General features: G+C 38.0%; 1 long non-coding RNA gene across 1 annotated transcript; it reads left to right on the forward strand.

Annotated features, from left to right (window-relative positions):
* Positions 1-411: 411 nt before the first annotated feature.
* On the forward strand, positions 412-18,558 carry LOC135231480 (uncharacterized). Its single transcript, XR_010322189.1, has 3 exons — positions 412-1,413; positions 6,937-7,051; positions 18,172-18,558. It is a non-coding gene; the product is annotated as an uncharacterized LOC135231480 (long non-coding RNA).
* Positions 18,559-21,090: the final 2,532 nt, after the last annotated feature.

Below are 21,090 nucleotides of genomic sequence, written 5' to 3' on the forward strand. Positions count from 1 at the left end.
AAAATTATTTGATACTTTTAATTCACTTTCAAAAAATGTGTAATTTTGATAATTCACAATCATTAAGGACAACAGAATATAGTGACAAAAATATGCATTGAAAATTTTCATTGTGTAAAAAATATTTTTAAAAAAGTCAGAAAAATTTGATAAACTCATTTTTTGTTTAAATAGGGAAAGTAGTCACCGCTTTTATTCCAAGAAGCTATTATTTGTGGATATTAAAACTGCATGGGTACTTTAAAGAAATCCTCTAACAACCAAAAAACAGGGCAAATTCATTAAATAAAATTGAGATATTACCCTCAAATAGTAATAATGGAACTTGCATCAGTTTTCCAGAGAATTATCCGCAATTAAAAAATTAAAAAGAACCCCAATTTGTTAACTAAAATTATCAATATTTTCTTTTTACGTCCAAATTGCAATCTGAGAATTAGTTTGTGGAGCTTTGATTTAGCGGGTATTCAGGAATTTTATGTAAAACAAGGAAACAGAGAAGAGGAATAGAGCTGTGCAAATGACCTCCGGGGTGCAGGAAGGACTCAAACGCTCACTTCTCCTTTGAGGTTATTACAGTCTTTTGCTTGTCTTGACATTTAGACATAGCCTATGTCTCTCCGTGCGGTTTGTAAATAGCTGAGATAGTTGAAAAACAGGTTGAACGCATTTCCAGGGGTGTTTTGGTTTGCCTGTATTTATTCCTCAGTACCGCTGTGCGAACGGCCAGAACGACACAGAGGGGATTATTTTCCCGGGTTGTGCAAACTGGATCCTTGATATCGTAGTTGCCTTGCGGACATTGGCTGCCCACGAGCTCTATTCCTTCACATTTTGCCTGCTCCTCGTTTCACCAGAAAACACAGTATCTGTAGCCACACGGAGACTTTTTCCTCTTTCCATTTTCCCCTTCTTCCCCTCCCTAGACCTCGCTGGGCTTTGACGTCATGTGTGCTCCTTTTAGTTGCCATAGCAACCCCATTCCCCAAGCCCTCTGTCGGTCTCCTCTGGTAGGTTTCACAATGGTACAGGCAGCATCACGCTGCACAATGGTTTCCAGGCAGTGAAAGAGGGTGATTCAGCAAGGCACTCTTCTTCTTTAAAGCCTCCCTTTCTCTTTTTGTTTTTATGGGGGTGGATGGTGCTTGTTATATGCTTACCTTTTTCTTTTCTTTTTACGTTTTTACAGTTTTCCTTTTTCTTCCTCACCCCTCAATTTCTAGGGGCTTTGAGTGACTTTAAGATTGAATTTTCTTGTAAATTACCTATCCATCATTAATTTTAAGCAATCTCCCCACCTCCAAAGACTCTCTTCCTAATTGCAGTTTGGAATGTGGTTAATGAAAGTCAAGTAGGGAGGATTTTGGGGGCAAACACTGCCGGATCAGGATCGTAGTTCTCAGGCACGGAATGGTAGGTGGCTCTTTGCTCATTCCGGGTTCTAAACTGTTTCTGGAGGGTGGGGTGATGGCTATTGATGGCTCCTGGTGGAGCAGGAGAGCGAGTGGTGGGAGGGGGGAGATGGGGTGGAAAGCAGGTTAATGAAGTGAACTACCGCCGAGGCAAGAAGCCACCAGCCTTTGCCACAGTGCGGAGCATCTTTCTCCAGGCTTGGGCGTGTTGCAACCTCTCTGTTTGGAGTGAGGGGTGGCAGAGGGTGGGAGGGAGCATTCTTATTGTGACCAGCGGTTTTAGACCAATGCAGAGCTACAGAAGGAGAGACAGAGAGAGAGCGAATGCATCTGTGCTTGTTAGAAGTGCTGACCTCAGTCCCGTTTCTGAGAAATGATATGGGTTCCATAGGAAATTAAAATTAATGCCCTTAAGTATGCATTTATTTTATTTCCTGAGATGTGTAACTTAAATAAATAAACTTAAATAAAAAAAATTATGGGACATATTTACACATTTTAGTAGGGAATGATATTTATATATTTTTAGCTGCAAAACTAACGGCATTACTCTTGCAAAGAGACTCTAGGCTAAATTTGGGCTGGGGAGAGAACACAGAAGAGGGATCAGATTAGAGTTAAGAAGAAAAATTGTCACCGCAGTCACATAGGTAAAGGGTCCCTTTAAGAAAGTGATCCGCTAGTCACAGCAGGCACCATTTTTTTTTTTTTTTAATTTAATGGCAAGGTTCCCAGGTATTCTATGCCGGGATACTGTGTCCCTTAGAAATGTCAGAGCTCCTTTTGCAAAGTAAAAAAAAAAAAAAAAAAGATATACTGTTAAAAATGAGCAGGGCAATATATCAGAATCTGTGCACACAGCAAAATAAGTGTGACTTAACTGGGGAATCTTCAAGTAAATCAGATATTTAAAACATGTATGTACATATATATTTCTTTCTTTCTTTCTTTTCATTCCTACAGTTAAATCAAGGGTCAGTCACTGCTTTCACCCCCTTAAAGGAAAAAACTTCCCAGGGCACTGAAATTTAGCCACAGGAAAGAATGGCTTATCCCACGCAATCTTCTCTGAAGCAGTCACAAGGTTGTTTACATGGACCGTCTTTGCTGCAGAGCCTCGCAGTGTCTTACAGCAGACCTGCCCGCATCTGCGTGCTGACTGTAACTTTCATGAACGCACTGGGAAGAGGCAGGCTAAGTCATATGGGGCAGGAAAATGAGTGTAAATACAGATAGAAGGAAAATGGGTATAAATGTATCAGACATTGCTAGTTCAAGGTCCAATTTCTGCCTCCATCCCTAATCTGCTGGTTGCTGGATCCAGGAAAGTCTCCTAGAATGCTGATAACACATTTAAAATGGTTGCAGGAATGACTATTCTTCTGAGAGAAGCTTCTGCAAATTTTCTGCCTTAGGTGGGTGAGCTTATATGTCAATATCGTGATGCTCACAAAGGAGCTCACAAGCTTCCAATTCACTTTGGAACCATTGGATTTTAGGGGCTGTACAGTTCAGGGCTATAGCAGCTTTGCTGCTTCTGTTATGTATTCCCCTCTCTACCTTGATCTTACTCCTAAAATTGACATCAAGTATGGGATTAGTTTATTGTATCACATGGAGCAAGCTGGTTTTTCTTTTCCCTACCATAGGGCTAGAAAATCAGTTGACAAAGGTAGTATCACCTTAGATATTAAAGAATCTGTATGCTTCCTCATTTGCATATCACTCCCTTCTGTTGTAGCAAAGTACCTTTAATGTGACGGGCTCCTGAGCTTACAAAAATCTCCGCAGTTTCTGTAAAAAGATTCCTGGTGATGAGGCAGTAAGAAATTACATGTAGAGTGGAAAAATCAGCTGCCTCCAGCTTCCTGCTTGCTCGCCCCACAACGGCATCTGCTGTTGGGAGGAGTGTGTTTGCCATGCTGGAAAGGGATGTTTATGAATAGATCCCAGAGGGACCGAGTGTGTTTTCGCTGTCATTGTCTGGTACGTCTGTAGCTATTAGTGTTTAATGATTTCGTAGTACATGGCCGATGTTTTTCAAGGTTAGAATGAACTGAGAGTTGATCAAGGATACTATAATATGTATATATGTTTTATATTGACAGAAAAATTCATAGAATTTCCCTTGTCAGTATATCCTATAAGAACATTATAAGCAAAAGCAATCTGCTTAACCTAAATAAATTGAAAAAGACTACCATGTTTAAAGGCATATATATATATATTTCTTTTTTTTAAGTTTTACTTTGGCTTCATGTAAATGAATGTTTCTTTGAATATTAAGCTTAGTTACAAAGCCTTTTTCTACTGATGATAAAAGATAAAGACAAATAGGTTTTTTGTTTGTTGTTTAAACGTGCTTGCAGATGCTTCCCTTCCTGCTTTAGTCCTGGCTTTAGGTTCTGTTTGTATCTAAAGGACTTTTAGCAGAATTGGTGTATTCAAATCGAATGATTGCTTGGGTGCTTATCGGAATAATGGACTCAAACCAAGAGATACTTCCTTCAATTAGAAGAAGAAGTAAACAAATTGACATTTAAAATTCTCCCTCAGTTTCCCCTACTATTTTCTTTTGTCTTCTCTTTTAAGCTTTTGGTTGGACGTTGCAGCCCTTGGCAAAAGACAGGCACAAAAGTGTCCAGCAATGACAGGAATGGAGTAAGATGCTGTGCTTGCTGCAGGCTTACTGAAGGCCTCCCCTCTCTTTCCACCACACATGCATCTATTACACCTGGTACCAAGGACTCGTGGAAAAAGTTGAGCCTGTAGACGATTGGGAGAGAAAGTGTTATTTGTAAAGGAGAACATAATCCTTTTTGTTCCTTTAGCATATTAGATGTATTTATTGTATTACATAAGTCTGAGATGAGACACTATAGTGCTGATTCAGATAAAAGATCATGCTGCATATTGCTTGTTTGATAGAGAAAATGCAATTTAGAATTGGAGCCCATGTTTTCAGAAATTCACCTATCTGTACATATTTTCATAGCAAAGTTGTAAGGTTTTGGACTCAGATTTTTCAGTTCAAGTAAATTTAATCTTTCAAACAAATCAAGGCAAAGAAGGGGAAAATGAAAAATCTGTATGTTTGGGGTACTTTTTTTTTTCTGTATTTAGTGGTGGGAAGCTTCCGTTCTTATTGTGAATATTGGTAGGGACTCTGCTAAGTGGAAACCCCAGGTGATATTAACGATCCCTAAATAGAAGCATTTTAGGTTTGAAAAGTAGGCTTGAAAATTATACTTATTTTTGGTAAAGAATTTTGTAGTTTAATTGATGTTTTGGATTCGTAACAAGTCACTACGATACTTCTCCCTGTTCTTATCCCTGGTGACTGTGAGATGTAAAAATCATGCGATTATAGAGATAGTGTTCCTGGGAATGGGAATTAAAGGTTTGAATGGAAAAAGAGTGACTTCCGGCTTCTCGGAAGCATCTCTAACCACAGCTGCTCTAAAGCCCGGTGTGCTGTGTCCGATTAAGACAGAATTCCTCTACGGAGCACTTAGGCATTTGCAGAGTGGGCTACTTCGTAATAAACGATATTTTTGCCACATTTTTGTGGCGAGAAGCAGAAAACAACAGCAATGTCTTAAAAGTATTAGAAGGTCATCTTAGTGACTTGTCTTTATAGAAGTAAAACTGCTTCCTGGTTTGTAGATGTTAACCTGCCTGGGTGTTCTCTGTACCTCCTGAAAATGGGAGCCTTGGTAGCATAGTGGATCAGAGCTATGGCTGCTAACCAAAAGGTCAGCAGTTCAAATCAACCAACTGCTCCTTGGAAACCCTATGGGGCAGTTCTACTCTGTCCTATAGGGTCCCTATGAGTCGGAATCCACTTGATGGCAATGGGTTTTTTTTTTTTTTTTTAAAGTAATAGCCCCCTTCTTTTACATTGAAAATAGGATATCAAAGTATTGATAGTGAGGTCAGGCTCTTACGTCTGTTTATGTGGTAATGTTTAATCAGTGTCTGTACTTTCTCCACCACAGCACTTAGCACACATCACAGTAATTGCCTATTCAGTTATCTGTCTTTTGCTGGAGTCACTTGGTGATACAAATAGTTAATGGGGTTCGAGCCCACCCAGAGATGCCTCAAAAGAAAGGCCTGGCATTCTACTTCTGAAAATTCAGCCATTGAAAACCCTGTGAAGCACAGTCCTGCTCTGACACATGGGTCTCAGACTTAACTGGATGGCAACTGGACTAGTATCCTCCACTAAGCTGGAATCTCTGTTGGGGACTGACTGTGTCTGTCTGGCGCACAGTGAACCAAAACCAAACCAGTTGCCACGGAGTCGGTTGTGACTCATGGTGACCCCATGTGTTTCAGAGTAGAACTACCTTCCGTAGGGTTTTTGTGGCTATGACTTTTTAGAAGCAGATCTTCTAGTTTTTCTTCTGTGGTGGGTTCAAACCGCCAATCTTTCTGTTAGAAGCTGGTACCCATTTGCACTACCAGGGACTCCATCCGTCACATATTAGGGACACAGTAAGTATTAGTTGAATGAATGTCTCCTCTGTACATTGTTCTTTGTTAAGTGCTGCGGGAAAGCGGTTGGGAAAGTGTAACCCAAAGGTGCTACAATGGGGAACTTACAGTCATTTGGAGAGATAAGATATAACACAAAAACTGAAATAACAATAAAGATGGCATATGATTAAGGAATCATATTAGTGGTTTGGCAGTAAGTGCAATAGAAAGTCAGAGAAGAAAATTCACCTCCATGGAAATGATAGAGGCGACATTGGGATGACTGGGGCTGGAGGGTGGTGGCGGAGGTATGCCTAGCAGCAGTTTTAAGTACCTGCCCGGGAACTAGACTCATATTTGCAGTAGACTGGAGGTTTAACATGGGTATGGTGACTGTACTTTCCAAGCCAGAAATTAGAATTTATGGTTTTACAATAGAACTGGAACGTTGGAAACTGGCATAGCCCCGGAGAATCAGGCCAATGTGATGCGGGGAAGTAACAGGTGATAAAGGTTGAAAAGCAGGTTTGGAACTAGGTTCTACTAAGGAAGACAATAAATACAGGTCCCTTTCTAGCTTCAGTTCAACTTCAGTATTGTTTTACTTTATTTCACAGACTTCAGAGGTTTTCAAACTTCTGTTCTTCCTTTTATCGGTAGCTATGTAACCCATTGTTCTAATGAAATTTTATATGAAAAGGAAAATATGTAAACATATGTACATAAACATATGTGATAGTGGTGCTGCCCCGGTTGAAGTAGGGTGGGGTGCTTTATATCATAAAACCAAATATATCAAGCAAAATAACAATTACTAATGGGTTTATGCTCAGATTTTAAAATAGCTGCTTTGGCGTTAGCAGGAAAGTTCTTGTGCATGTGATGAATTTCGAGCAGAATTAACTACTTTGAGGATGTTTTACCCCGTCCCTCCTTTGTCATCAGTTTTCTTTGATTTATGTCTTTTTGTTTTCTAAATGCTGGTGAAAATCTCATTTAAAACTTAAAACCAAACTCACTTGTCTTTTGACTTTGGTTTTAGGCTAGTGTGAGAAACATCAACAGCAGGACCATCTCCAGTCTTCGTTATGGCAACTCATGCAAGAAACTGTTGAATTAGAACCATTTCCTGTAGATGAAAAACCATACAAGCAGTGGTGAGTTGCAAATTTAAAAATGTTCCTTAGTGAGAAATATATGATCTATGTATCTGATTTTAATATTGCATTGGGTTTAGGGTATGGACCTGAAGAAATAGTATTTCAAAAAAGTCAGCTAAGAACGTGAAAATCAGTAGGACAGGATGTTTAATTGATGGTGCACTGTGGGGTCTTGAGATGCGCAGATGGGTTGTATGATGCCATAGGTGATCCCAGCCTGTGTAAGACGTAAGATGACTAAGTAATAATTTCATGTGACTAAGTAACAGTATTTTTAAGTGGCTTTTATTATGTGTAACATAATTCTGTGTTCTATTGATTTAGTCCTCTAGTAGGAAAATCGGCTCAGGGTAAAATTATGATGCTTAATTCCTTTCAGAATAGTGTACGTGTGTTATGTGTATTAGTTAACAGTTAAATCTTCAGAAATAAGGGAAAAGAAATCACATCACAGTTTTATAAAGGTCAACTTATAGACATTTTAGTCTACCAATTCTTTTGCTTAATCAAAACAATATTAAAAATAGATCCAGTTGCTTTCCTTTGTTGGGAAAATTTTGAAAACGTCTTATTATTTTATGAAAACATCAGTACACACAGACAAAATATCTTTTTTAATCAAATTCTTGATGCTTCATAGAGATCGAAGTCAATAATCAATAGACTCCAGCAGAGACGAATGTGTTATAATCTGTTAAATAACATCTTTGAGAAATAAGGTATGACAGGAGTGCTTGTAAGACTCCAAATGAAGCTGTTTTGAACTGGTGATCAATATATCTCTCATTTCATTTCATTTCATTTCATATAGTGGTTTATATAACTCTGCGTAGGTGGGTTGCCCTGTGAGCAGGGCATCGAATTGTTAGGTCCAGTCAGAACCCCTGGTGAGAACCTGCATTTCTAACAAGTTCCCAGGTGATACTGAAGCTGCTGGTTAGGGACCAGTTCTGAGAGCTGCTAGGAGAGGGGTGGTTCTCAAAATTTATTAGACGTGAGAATCACCTGGGGATCTTGTTAAACTGTAGATTCTGATTCAGTCTCCATGGGGTGGAAATGCAAATTCTCAGCAGCGGTTCAAACTGAAATGAACTGGTTCGAAGCCCTGCCTGTGAATTAGTGCCTAGCCTTTAATTGCTGAAGACTACTGAAATTAATTCTACGGTTATTTCGTATCATGGTTATTACAGTCTGCCTACAATTACATTGAGAAAGCAGATATCAATCACCACTATGCTGTGCTTAATTAAAATGTATTCAATGAGTGTTTATTATGAAGGGTAAATCATATGTAATTGCCAATAACCAGCCCTTTTGACCTAAAATAAGGTCAGTTTTATATGGTTGAACTTAATACTTTGAGTTACGTGTCACATTATGTGATGTAGAAAAAAAATACAATACCTTGACCCTAACATAAATATTTATCCATTAAGTAAATATTTATTGAGAATCTGTGATGTAGTTATCATGCGAAGCTTGTGGGGTAGATGACACAGTCCCTGCCTTAAAGGAGCTTTCAGTCTAAAGAGTGCAGTACTTACAATAAAATGTGTAATTAAAGGAGTAGATATATTCTAAAGAGGTATGGTATCTATAAAGTGCTAGGAACTGTGTAGACTAAAGGAAGCACAGCAGGGGAGAATTTAACACCGGTGGAGATGGGTATTTATTAAGGAAGGCTTCCTAAATGAAGTAGTATTTTAGCTGAATGTTAAGGACAGTGAGAAGTTAGCTAGAAGAAAGGAGGAATCAGTGCAGAGTAAAAACATTTGTCTACTTCAGAAAGCATGATTGTTTGGGGGCAACAGATACTATGAATGGAGCATAAATGCGAGTGGCAGAGAAGAAACTGAACAGAAGACATATCATAAGGGCATTTTAGACAAAGCTAATGTGTTTGGATTTTATTCCACAGTGGAGAGCTATTGAAAGATTTTAAATAGAATGACATGATCAGGTTTACTTCAAATTATGAAATATGTCATACACCTAGAAGATATACATACACATGTAGAATTTAAAGAATAATTATAAAGTAAAACTCCTACCACCACCACCCACATCAGGGAGTATACTCCCAGGAAGCCCTCGTGTGTCCTTTTCAGATCCGATCCTTTTCCTTTCCCATTAGAAGTAACCGCTAACCACTATCCTGCTTTTTGTTACACTCATCCCCTTGCTTTTCTTCATAGGTTTTCCATGTATGTGTGCATCTCTAAACAGTAAAGCTCAGTTGTGCTTATGCTTGAACTCCATGTACTTATAATCTATCTATCTATATATTCTTGGAGTCCCTGGGTGGCACAAACAATTACTAGCCAAAAGTTTGGTGGTTTGGATCTACCCAGAGGCAACTCTGAAGACAGGCCTGACAATCTACTTCTGAAAGGTCACCGCCTTGCAAACCCCGTGGACCACAATTCTTCTCTGACACACATGAGCTTGCCATGAGCCAGAATCGACTCATTGGTAACTAACAAAAACAATGCATATTTTTTAAATTTCATTTTACTTATTTTGTTGTTGTTGTTGAGAATATACATAGCAAACATACACCAATTCAACATTTTCTACATGTACAATTCAGTGACATTGATTACATTATTCGAGTTGTACAACCATTCTCACCCTCCTTTTCTGAGTTGTTCCTCCCCCATTAACATAAACTTACTGTTTCCTAAGGTTCCTATCTAATCTTTCTAGTTGCTGTTGTCAGTTTGATCTCATCTAAATAAATCTTGAAAGAGAACAATGCTCAAGGCAGACATTCTTTACTAGTTAAACTAAACTATTCTTTGGTTTTAAGAAGACTTCGGGGGATATTTTTGGTTTAAGGCATAAAGATTACTTCATGGCAGTAGTTTCAGGGGTTCATCCAGCTTCCGTGGCTCCAGGAAGTCTGGAGTCCATGAGAGTTTGAAATTCTTTTCTGCATTTTCTCCCTTTTGAATAATATATATTCTTAATAACCTCATTATTTAGATGAAAATTATGTGTGAGGTTTTTCCATGTTGATGCATGAGTAATACATGTAGTTTATTCATTACAGTGGTTGTATAAAACTCTATGAATATACCAACATTTACTTATCCAGTCCACTGTTGATGAACGTGTGGATTGTTTCTATGTTACTTTATATGTTAATATAAACATTATTGCTCATAGATTCTAGTGCACATGTGCAGGAGCTTTTCTAGGATAAATATTGAGGAAAGGAATTGCTGAGGTTTTATGTATGTGGCGCAATGTTTAAGAGATTGGCTGCTAACCAAAAAGTTGGCAGTTTGAATCCTCCAGGCGCTCCTTGGAAACCCTGTGGGGTAGTTCTGCTCTGTCCTATCAGGTCACTATGAGTCAGATGGCAGCGAGTTTGGTTTTGGTTTTGGTTTACCTCCAGTTTTACTAAATAATGTCAAAATATTTTCCTAATTGGTTTCATCAGTTTATAGTTCCACCAGCAGCATACGAGAAGCTCCACGTCTCCAACAACACTTGCTTTACAAGTTCTTAAATTTTACCAATCAGGTACTCATAGAAGTGTTAATTTGCATTTTTCTGTTTGCTAATGAAGAAGAAAATTTTTTCTTTTTACTAGTCATTTGATTTTCCTCTTTTGGAAAGTGTCTGCTCAAGTCTTTACGAAATTTGGTTTTCAAAATAATAAGTAGCATTTATTGAATTCTTGGAGAACATAACTGGTGTGAACAGTTAAGTGCATGATTACTAGCCAAAAGGTTGGTGGTTTGAACCTACCCAGAGACACCTCGGAAGACGGGCCTGGAGATCTGCTTCTGAAAGGTCATAGCCTTGAAAACCCTATGGAGCAGCTCTACTCTGCACGTATGGACTAGCCATGAGTCGGAATTGACTAGAAGGCAACTAACAACAACAGTTGAGTTCTTACTATGTAATAGGCACTGTGCTACGTGCTTTATACGCATTTAATCCTCATATCATCCCTATGATTTACTGATAAGGAAACTGAGGTTTGGAGAGGTTAAATAACTTGCTGACAATCACATAGACAAGAAGCAGTGGACTTGGTATTCAAGCCCAGGTCTTTCTGACTCCCAAGTTCTTCTGTTTCTTAAATAGTGTTTGGAAGAGGATTAGATTGCAGCCAGAGAGAAAACTAAAATGCTATTGCAGAAATGCAGTTAAGAAATAATAAGTGCATAAACCAAGGAATTGCCACTAGGGCATATGTACAAGCAACTGGACTTGGCAATGAATGTGGTGGGTGATGAAGAGGGAGAATTTGGAAAGTCTCAAGTTTTAATACCTGTAGACTAGGTAGATTCAAAATTAGACATACAATGTATATACCATATTTTTATGCAAATAGCACATGCCTTCTATGTCTGTTGAACAACCGCCCCCTCCCCTTGTCAGGTATTTTCACCAGCGCCACTATGCTAAATTTTTTTTCATATTGCTGTAAAAAAAATTAGCATAGTGTGCTTACAGAAATACCTTACAGGGGAGGGAGAGGTTGGCAAACAAATGCAGAAGTTGTGTGTTATTTGTGTAAAAATAATGGTATTTATATTCCAGATATTGTGATGAGTGCTAAGAATAAATATTATGATTCAATGATTAAATAAGAGATTAATTTAGTTTATAGAATTATACATTTTAGGTTTTAAAGAGTTCATTTGGATCAACTCTTCACTGTTTTAAAATGTGGAAACTGGTGTTAAAATACGTGTTACTAAGTGCCAGATTAAGAATAGATACCACGCCTACAAAAAAAGTAAAGAAATAAACAACTTCCCTAATTTTTAAATTATTAAGTGAAAATAGAATAAAAATTTTTTATTTCGTAAACATTTCTCAGATCAGCCCCCTTTGATCTAAAATGTTGTCACTATCGTGATTTAGACTCTCGTCATTATCTTTAGCAGGCTTATTTAAAGTAGCCTCACGTGTTATCTTCTTGCCCCTTGTGAAGGTTAAGTTTATGTGTCAACTTGGCTAGGCCATGATTCTCAGTGGTTTGGCAGATATGATGTAATCACCATCCACGAAGTGATCTGCTGTGAGCAGCCAATCAGTTCAAAGGGGGATTTCCTGGGGAGTGTGGCCTGCATCCAATATATGTGGAGGTTCTGACAAACCTCACCCTCTCAGTCCTGCATCTGACTTGTTATCTTCTGAACTCTGGTTCTTGGGATGTGAGCCAGCAGCCTGCCACCTGACCTGCTGATTTTGGGTTTGTCAGCCCCTGCAACCACTTCAGTAAAGAGAAGCCTCCAGCCCGATCCCTGACCCATGGATTTGGGACTTGCCAGCTTCCACAACTGCATGAGCCATTTCCTAGAGGGGAAAAAAAAAATCCTCAGCATATACATGTATATATATATATGTACGTGTATATATATATATGTATATGCTTCACTAGTGTTGCTCCTCTAGAGAACGTTGCCTAAGACACTCGTGGTTCTACCAATGAAACCACCAAATATTTTTATCTGATTTGCAGTTGTTATTACATTACTGCTGTGTTAAAGGTTCTTTGATATGCTCCATCACCTATACAATAAATTTCCTTCTCCTTAAATTATGCCATCTGCCCATTTGCCCCAAATTTAGACACTGATGACCTCTTGAATTGCTTCAGTTTTTTCACACACACTCAGGAGATTCTTACGTTTGTATTTATATTTACTTTATATTGTCTAGTCTACTTGTAATTCAATCCACCCATCCTTTACTTAAGGAGCACTGGTGGCGCAATAGTTAAGCACTCTGCTGCTAACCTAAAGGTTGGCTGTTTGAACCCACCCAGCTGCGCTGTGGGAGAAAGACCTGGAGGTATGCTCCGTTAAAGATTTCAGCCTAGGAAACCCTATAGAGGCGTTCTGTTCTGTCACATGAGGTTGTTATGAGTTGAAATTAATTTGACATCACCTAACAACAAGAATAATCCTTTACTTACTTCTCAGTTATTCCTTAAGTCTTTTGCTACTCATACAAAGGTCTGGGGAATTCAACGCATGTGCATCATCTGGGAGCTTGATAGAAATGCATCTATCTCACTCCAATCTACCGAATAAGAATCTTTTTAACAAGATTTCCCAGTGATTTTTATGCATGTTATAGTGTGAGAAATACTATTTAGACTCACTTGAGACCTCATCAGGTGTTACCTCCTCCTCGAATAGTTTCCTGACCCCTTCGGTTAGGTATTCATTCTTGGTCCTCTCACATTTACCTGTGTGTATCTACCTCACTGCATCTCCACAATGTGTTATCTGTTTATATGTCTACCTCCCTACCTTAACCTGTAAATTGAGCCAGATCTATTTACCTTTGAATTTCTCATGCCTAGAGCAGAGCCTGACACTTGGTAGGCACTGAGTGTGTGTTAAATTATTGTCTGATGAAAGAAAGAAGAAGACAGATATACAGAGAGAAAGCAAAGAAGATTGGAGAAAGAAAGACTTGAAGAAGAAAAAACATAGCCAAAGGGACTTGCATGAGAAATAAGCAGACTATCAAAAGGCACCAAAAATTGTATTTCTGGGTACAAACTGAGAAGCAGCCTGGCTGAGATTCTATAATCTTATCCAAATATATTGGATGATAAAGGTGATTATTGTTTGCCAAATCTCTCAGAATCAAAGATCACCTTAATTTCTCATATAATGCTATAGTTTTTTCTTATTTAGTAATTTTTTGCCTGTTCTTAAAAATTTTCCTTAGCCAAGTGTCCTACTGTCCTCTTTACTAGTCTGTTTGGAATATTGTGTGTCATTTTTTGTGCCCTGTATTTGGAGGGACATTCACAAAATGAAGTGGATTTGCTGGTGGTCCACAGGATGGTGGAGATATAGAAAACATATCTTGTGATGGACAATCAAGAGAAATTATAGTGTTTTGACTGGAGAAATGGGAAGAAAAATGAAGGCAAAAGGAGACAGTTCCTTGAAAATATTTTAAGGGGTTTCATTTGAAAGAGGGTGTAGGTTTATTTTGAAGTTGTGCAGGGGACGGAAGTAAGAGATCAACGAGCAGAGAGTTAAGTACCATACATAGAAGAACTTTCTAATTGTTAGAATTGCCTGTATTTCTGTGCTTTCTGAACTGTAGTAAACTTTCCATTACTATAATTATTTAGGAAAAGGATAAACCAAACCAAAAAACAACAACAACAACAAAAAAAACTCATTGCCATTGAGTCGATTCTGACTTATAGTGACCCTATATTGACCCTATAGGATACAGCAGAACTATCTCATAGGGTTTCTAAGGAGCAGCTGGTAGATTTGAACTGCAAACTGCCAACATTTTGTTTAGCAGCCAAGCTCTTAACTACTGTGCCACCAGGGCTTCAGGAAGAGGATGGTTGACCAAATATTAAGAATTTTTTAGAAATGATACCAGTTTTTGTGGGGGATGGAACTAAGTAAACCTGTAAGGCCTGAAGTCCTTATGACTTATGAGTCTATAGTTGTTCAAAGAAGTGTAGAAAGAAAGAGGATTATAAAAAAAGAATTACAACAATAAGGTAACATTTATTGAGTGACTAGTTTGTCCCAGCCACTGTTCAAAGTGCCCTGCACATACTAATTCATTTAATCCTCACAGCAATCCTACTGGGCATTTCTATTTTACAAATGATGAAACTGGGGCACACAGTGCTTAGCAGTGTACTCAAGGTCATGCAGCTAGTGGTGGTAGAGCTGGGGTTTGAACCAAGGGAGCCCAACTCTAGAGCACATGCTTTTTGTTTCACCATATTGTATCTTTCTCAGGTTTAAAGGTAAGAGTTGGGCTTGAATGGAGTCTTAAAACACCGATTTAGTTTGAATCCCAGGCAAGGGTAAGAATAGGGTTTCCAACGAAAGGTAATGAAATCAAAGCAAAAAGAGATCAAAATAAGCATAATGAATTTGTGGAACCAAATACCTTACAAATGAGATGAATAAGAGAATACTCAAAAATTTGTTATCACAGGGTGCTGTTCTGTCTTGCTTCTCAATGGCTACAACAGTTAGCAAGATGAGAAATTAAGTACTTAAGACTGTCTAACTCCAGTAAGTCCAAGATAAGCAGTCCTAACGTTGTTTAAGACTTTAAATACTTTTTTCTTCATTAATTAGTGGAACCTCAGGCTGTATATCCTAGGAAGATGGATTTAAGGCTCTGGCTGTTTGAGTGTTCCCAAGTAATTGAATGGCAGATCAGGAAAATATATTTAATATTTTCTTTCAGAAGTAGGGTTCTCCTAGATCTTATTTGAAGAGTGAGTTAACATAAATTTTAGCATCTCTTAAGTTTCTTGATAAAGAATTCTATGTACTCTGTTAACCAGTATCAGAGGAACTACTAATAAAACCAAAGTAAGAAACCTTAATGACAACTTGGTTAACGTAAGAAGCCTTTTCAGATTAGGGTTTGTTGGAAAATTTAGTCTACAGTTTAACAGTGTTCATTACAAGTAATAATTTCCTATTTATGGTATAATTGTTGCTGTCGAGTCAACTCCAACTCATGGCAACCCCACATGTGTTTAAATGGCTGATTTTTCAGTAGATCACCAAGCCTTTCTTCTGAGGTACCTCTGAGTGGACTCAAACCTACAATATTTCATTTAGCAGCATTAGCTCTTTAGCAGCACCCAGGAACTCTGATTTATAATATGAACTAGAAACCAGTTGCCATCTAGTCAATTCCAACTCATGACAACCCCATGTGTGTCAGAGTAGAACTATACTCCAGAGGTTTTTCAGTGGCTGATTTTTTGAAAGTAGATTGCCAGGCCTTTCTTTTGAACCACCTCCCATTTTTCTGTTAACTGTTTGTACCACCCACACCAAATATTTCAAAGTTTTTTTTCTATTTTTACTTTTGGAGAGGCAAGGTTGTTTGTAGGTACTTTAAATCCTTAAGAACAACTCTCAAGCTTCTTCAAATTTGATAGTGGACAATTTTGACAGTATTGCCTTTAGAAAATAATTTATGAGTCTTAAGGGTCAACATAATTCTACTTTGGAACTTAGTTTCCTAAGTTTTAACAGTACTGCTCTCTTCACTCCTACTTCCCCATCTCTCTTAGTCATCTAGTGCTGCTATAACAGAAATACCACAAGTGGATAGCTTTAACAAAGAGAAGTTTATTTCCTCACAGTAAAGTAAGGTAAAAGTCCAAATTCAGGGCATCAGCTTCAGGGGAATGCTTTCTCTCTCTGTCGGCCCTAGAGGAAGGTCCTTGTCCTCAATCTTCCCCTGGTTGAGGAGCTTCTCAGGCGCAGGGACCCTGGGTCCAAAGGATGCGCTCTGCTCCTGGTGCTGCTTACTTGGTGGTATGAGGTCCCCAACTCTCTGCCTGCTTCCCTTTCATTTTATCTCTTGAGAGGTAAAAGGTGGTGCAAGCCACACCCCAGGGAAACTCCCTTTACATTGGCTCAGGGAGGTGATCTGAGTAAGGGTGGTGTTACAGTCCCACCCTAATCCTCTCAATATAAAATTACAATCACAAAATGGAGGATAACCACACAATACTGGGAGTCATGGCCTAACCAAGTTGCTACACACATTTTTGGGTGAACATAATTCAATCCATGGCATCATCCCCTAAAAAAAGACTGAGTAAAATATACTAAGGAAAAACTGTGTGAAACAGTGTGTAGGAAATAATTAATCTAAGCTATTCTTCTAATCCTTTGTGCATTTTGGCCAAATACATAATGCCACGTGTTTGTTTACTATCCTGTTGCCAAGTGGGGTTCAGGTAACAATGTGGAGAGTCACAGGCAAACGAATCTCATCCAGTGAACTTCTTTTCTAGTCTTGGTCTATGTATAGATGTCTGACTCTGTGTTATAATTTAAGGAGCCAATACACCCTCTGCTTTTGAACTTTATGTGTTCCTGAACCTGATATAATGTGTGAAATTCCCACTTACTCCTCTGGTTGAAAATTATGACTGTTCCTATTAAAATAGAAATATATGAGGCAAATCGATTGGCTTGCTAACCTGATAAACTAACCTGAGTTTAGGTGTGAATTGATGATAATGGTTTTTGAATCACAAATAATATCCACACTTTGATAAATGTCTGTGAAGCATTGAAATAACAGAACAATGAAGCAATGACATTTATAGGGAAGCTTTTTATATGACGAGGGAATAAAGACTGGTCTGAAACAGAGTGCTTTGTAGGAATTTAACAAATTATTTTTGAAGTTTTAATTGTGTTATCTCTGGAAAAGGAATAGACCTTCTCATCCCAGTTCTGTAATGGGTTAATATTCCCTTGGGCAAGTCTTAACCTGGGTGAGTTTCATCTTTATATGAGTGAGTTGTAATAGATGATGTCTGAATTTCTTTTTAACTGTGAAAATTATGTGAATTAAACTGCACAGATTGAATTAAAGCATGAGATGATACCTAAGAGGTCAGGCCCAAGTGGGGTAGCTTGGTGAAGGTGGCCTTGGATAATGAAGGACTTCACGAAGATAAAAAGCAATTTAATGAGCATCTGAAAGGGAAGATAGGCCCAGTGGTGGTTGAGAAAGGTCTTGAAGACAGACTTGCCAATGCACCATTTTAATTTAATTCTCTTTCTTCTAGTTGTCTTTAGCTTAATTCCTCCCATTCTCACTTAGTCTAAATCAAGAGAAAATATTTTAGTTATAGGAAGTCATTTCCAATTATTGATAATTTATTATCCATAAGGAAGATAGTCTATGCACAGCCAATCAAACCTACTGCATCAATTTCTCAAATTTATATCTTCAACTTCAAATTATCCTCTGCTGTTGAAGGACTAATGTGAATAAATATTAGTTCATTAATTTAATTATGAGAGGAATCTTTACATTTGAATTTAAAAATCATGGTTTCTTTTTCTTTTAATTGTGCTTTAGATGAAGGTTTACAGAGCGAATTAGTTTCTCATAAATAATTCATACACATGTTGTTTTGTGACATTGGTTGCCAACGCTGCTACTTGTCAACACTCTCCCCTTCTGGACCTTGGGGTCCCCATTTCCATTTGTCCAGCTTTCCTGTCCCCTTTAGCCTTCTTGTCCTTGTGCCCAGGCTAGTGTACCCATTTAGTCTTGTATACATAGTTGAGCTATGTGTATTATTGTTTGTTTTATAGGTCTATCTAATCTTTGGCTGTAAGGTGAACTTCAGGACTGACTTCAGTATTGAGTTAAAAGGGTGTCCAGGGACCATACTCTCCGGGTTTCTCCAGTCTCTGTCAGCCCAGTAAGTCTGGTCTTTTTTTGTGAGTTAAACTTTTGTTCTACATTTTTCTCCTGCCCTGTCCAGGACCCTCTATTGTGATCCCTGTTACAGCAGTCAGTGGTGGTACCTGGGCACCATCTAGTTGTGCTGGACTCAGTCTGGTGCGGCTGTGGTAGTTGTGTCCATTAGTCCTTTGGAATAATCTTCCCCTTGTATCTTTGGTTTTCTTCATCTCCCTTGCTCCCAACAGGGTGAGACCAGTGGAGTATCTTAGATGGCTGTTCACAAGCTTTTAAGACCCCAGATGCTACTCACCAAAGTAGGATATAGAACATTTTCTTTATAAACTGTGTTATGCCAATTGAGTTAGATCCCCAGCTCTCAGCCCAGTAGTTCCATCCCTCAGGGAGTTTAGATGTGTCGATGAAGCTTGTATGACTTTAAAAATCATGGTTTCTAAGCTGTACTGTGAATTACCAACATACCAGGTGAGACTATTGGCATTTTGGTCACTTTGGATATGACACCGGTACAATGCATTTATGTGAAATTCAACGGACATTCGTCATGCTGTTTCTATGACCAGATTACTGTGGCAGAAACATTGAAGAATGAATAAGGTGCAATACTGTCCTTCTAAAATATTTACTGGATGATACTCTATGGTAGGTGTCATGCTAGTTGTTGCAAAAGCAGAGCTAAATTAGACTTGATCTCTTCCCTTAAAGAGTTCACTACCTAATTAGCACTTTGAGGATGGGCAAGGATGGGGAGAACTTATAGATAAATGCATCTCATACATAGAATAGTTTCCTAAGAGTGGTTGTGTTCAGGGGACAGTGCAATTACAAACTACTCAACTACTATTCAGCCCTTCTCAAATGAAGCTCCACAGAGAGACATGAGCAATTCTCAAACTTTTTGGTCTCAGGGTCCCTTTATTCTTGAAAATTAGTGAGTAAACCAACAAGCTATTGCTTATGTGGGTTATATCCATTGATATATAACAAATTATAAGTAAAAATATAAATTTAAAAATATTTATGTACTTCATTTGCTGAAATGTCTATTCAGTTTCTTTGTCCATTTTTTGATAGCATTATTTATCTTGTTAAGTTGTCTGAATTCTTTACATATTCTGGTTTGATATTAAACCCTTTGTATGGTTCCCCAAATTTTTTCCCAGTCTGTAGGTTGTCTCTTCACTTTGTTGATAAAGTCATTTGACAAAATGAGATACTATTTCACGTCCAATGGGATGGATAAGATTGAAAAAACAAATAATAACAAATGCTGGCATGGATGTGGAGAAATCAGAACCCTTTCCCATTGCTGGTGGGAATGCAAAAATGGTACAGCTACTGTGGAAAACCATTTGGTGGTTCCTCAGAAAGTTAAGCATAGACCTATTATATGACCCAGTAATTCCACTCTCAGGTACATACTCAAAAGACTTGAAAGCAGCGATGCAAACCAACACATATATGCCAGTGTTCATTGCAGCACTATTTACAATAGCCAAAAGGTATAAGAAACTCAAATACCCATCAACAAATGAATGGGTAAACAAAATGTGGTATAGACATACAATGGAGTATTACTCTACCATAAAGAGAAATGAAGTCCCGATACGTGCCATGACATGAATGAACCTTGAAAAGATTATGCTGAGTAAAATTAGTCAATCACAAAAGGACAAATATTGTATGACCTCACTAGTAAGAAGTACCTAGAATAGGTGGATAGATAGAGATCAGAGGCAGGAGGGGACAGTGGGGGGAACTATTGTGTAGGAAGCATTGAGTTTTTGTTTACGGGGACGGAAAACTTGGCAAAGGACTTTGGTGATGGTTGCATACCATGATTGATGTAATTCATCTCACTGAATTGTATACATGAAAAATGTTGAACTGGAAATGTCGTGTTATCTATATTTTTACAACCATAAAAAAAAATTAACAGTAGTAAACCTATTACATGTTGACATATTTTTATGAAAAATAACTACCTTTTATGAAACAAGAAAAATTTAGTGACAAAAATGTCATCATTTTGCATTTTGCAAATTTGTTTAATGTCTAGTTTAATATAAGCCAGTTGAATTTTCTTATCTACTTGTGCCTTTGATTTGTTGTTATGTCATACATCATGTGACCTCTGAGAGACAGTACTGTACACTTGTGAGAGAATGAGAGTGAAAATGTAAAATAATGTCTTAATATGATTTGGAGCTAGTTTTGACCTAAGTATAGTACAAAGTCTCAGGGGATTTTGTACTATGCTTTGAAAATCACTCCTAAAAAAAGCATCTGTAGCATGTAGTATGTTAATGACTCTCTTATGCATCTAGAGAGGTATTAACTATGTACTACTGTGGGAAAACTGAGAAAATAGTGTGTTTTGTCATTCAGATGAGGAACTCTAGATGAGAAAAGTTGCAAGACTATAAGCTCAATGAAGGTAGGTATTTGTTTCTTTTTTCACCCATCATCTTTCATAGGACCTGCCACAGAGTTGATTCTCAATGAATCTCAAAGATGGAACATTCTAATATGATATATGTACTTTTAGAAGTTATTGTAAGTCCTAGGTAGCGTGTGGTGAGTGCTACAAAGAAAGGTTAAACATATGTTGTGAGAGCTGGGGGGTGCAGTCATTTCTAGCCAAGGTATCAGAAAAGATTCATGGAGAAGATGGCATCAGACGGATCTATGAGGATAATTTTGGCAGTCAGGGTTGGAGTTGGAAATGTGTATTTTTGAAAGAGGGAATAGAGTGCAGTAGATGGGTTTGGGGTTCAGAAGTGTAGGCTGATGTGACCTATCCAAAG

The sequence above is a fragment of the Loxodonta africana genome, chromosome 5, assembly GCF_030014295.1.
Source record: "Loxodonta africana isolate mLoxAfr1 chromosome 5, mLoxAfr1.hap2, whole genome shotgun sequence".
In the NCBI taxonomy this organism is placed as follows: Eukaryota; Metazoa; Chordata; class Mammalia; order Proboscidea; family Elephantidae; genus Loxodonta; species Loxodonta africana.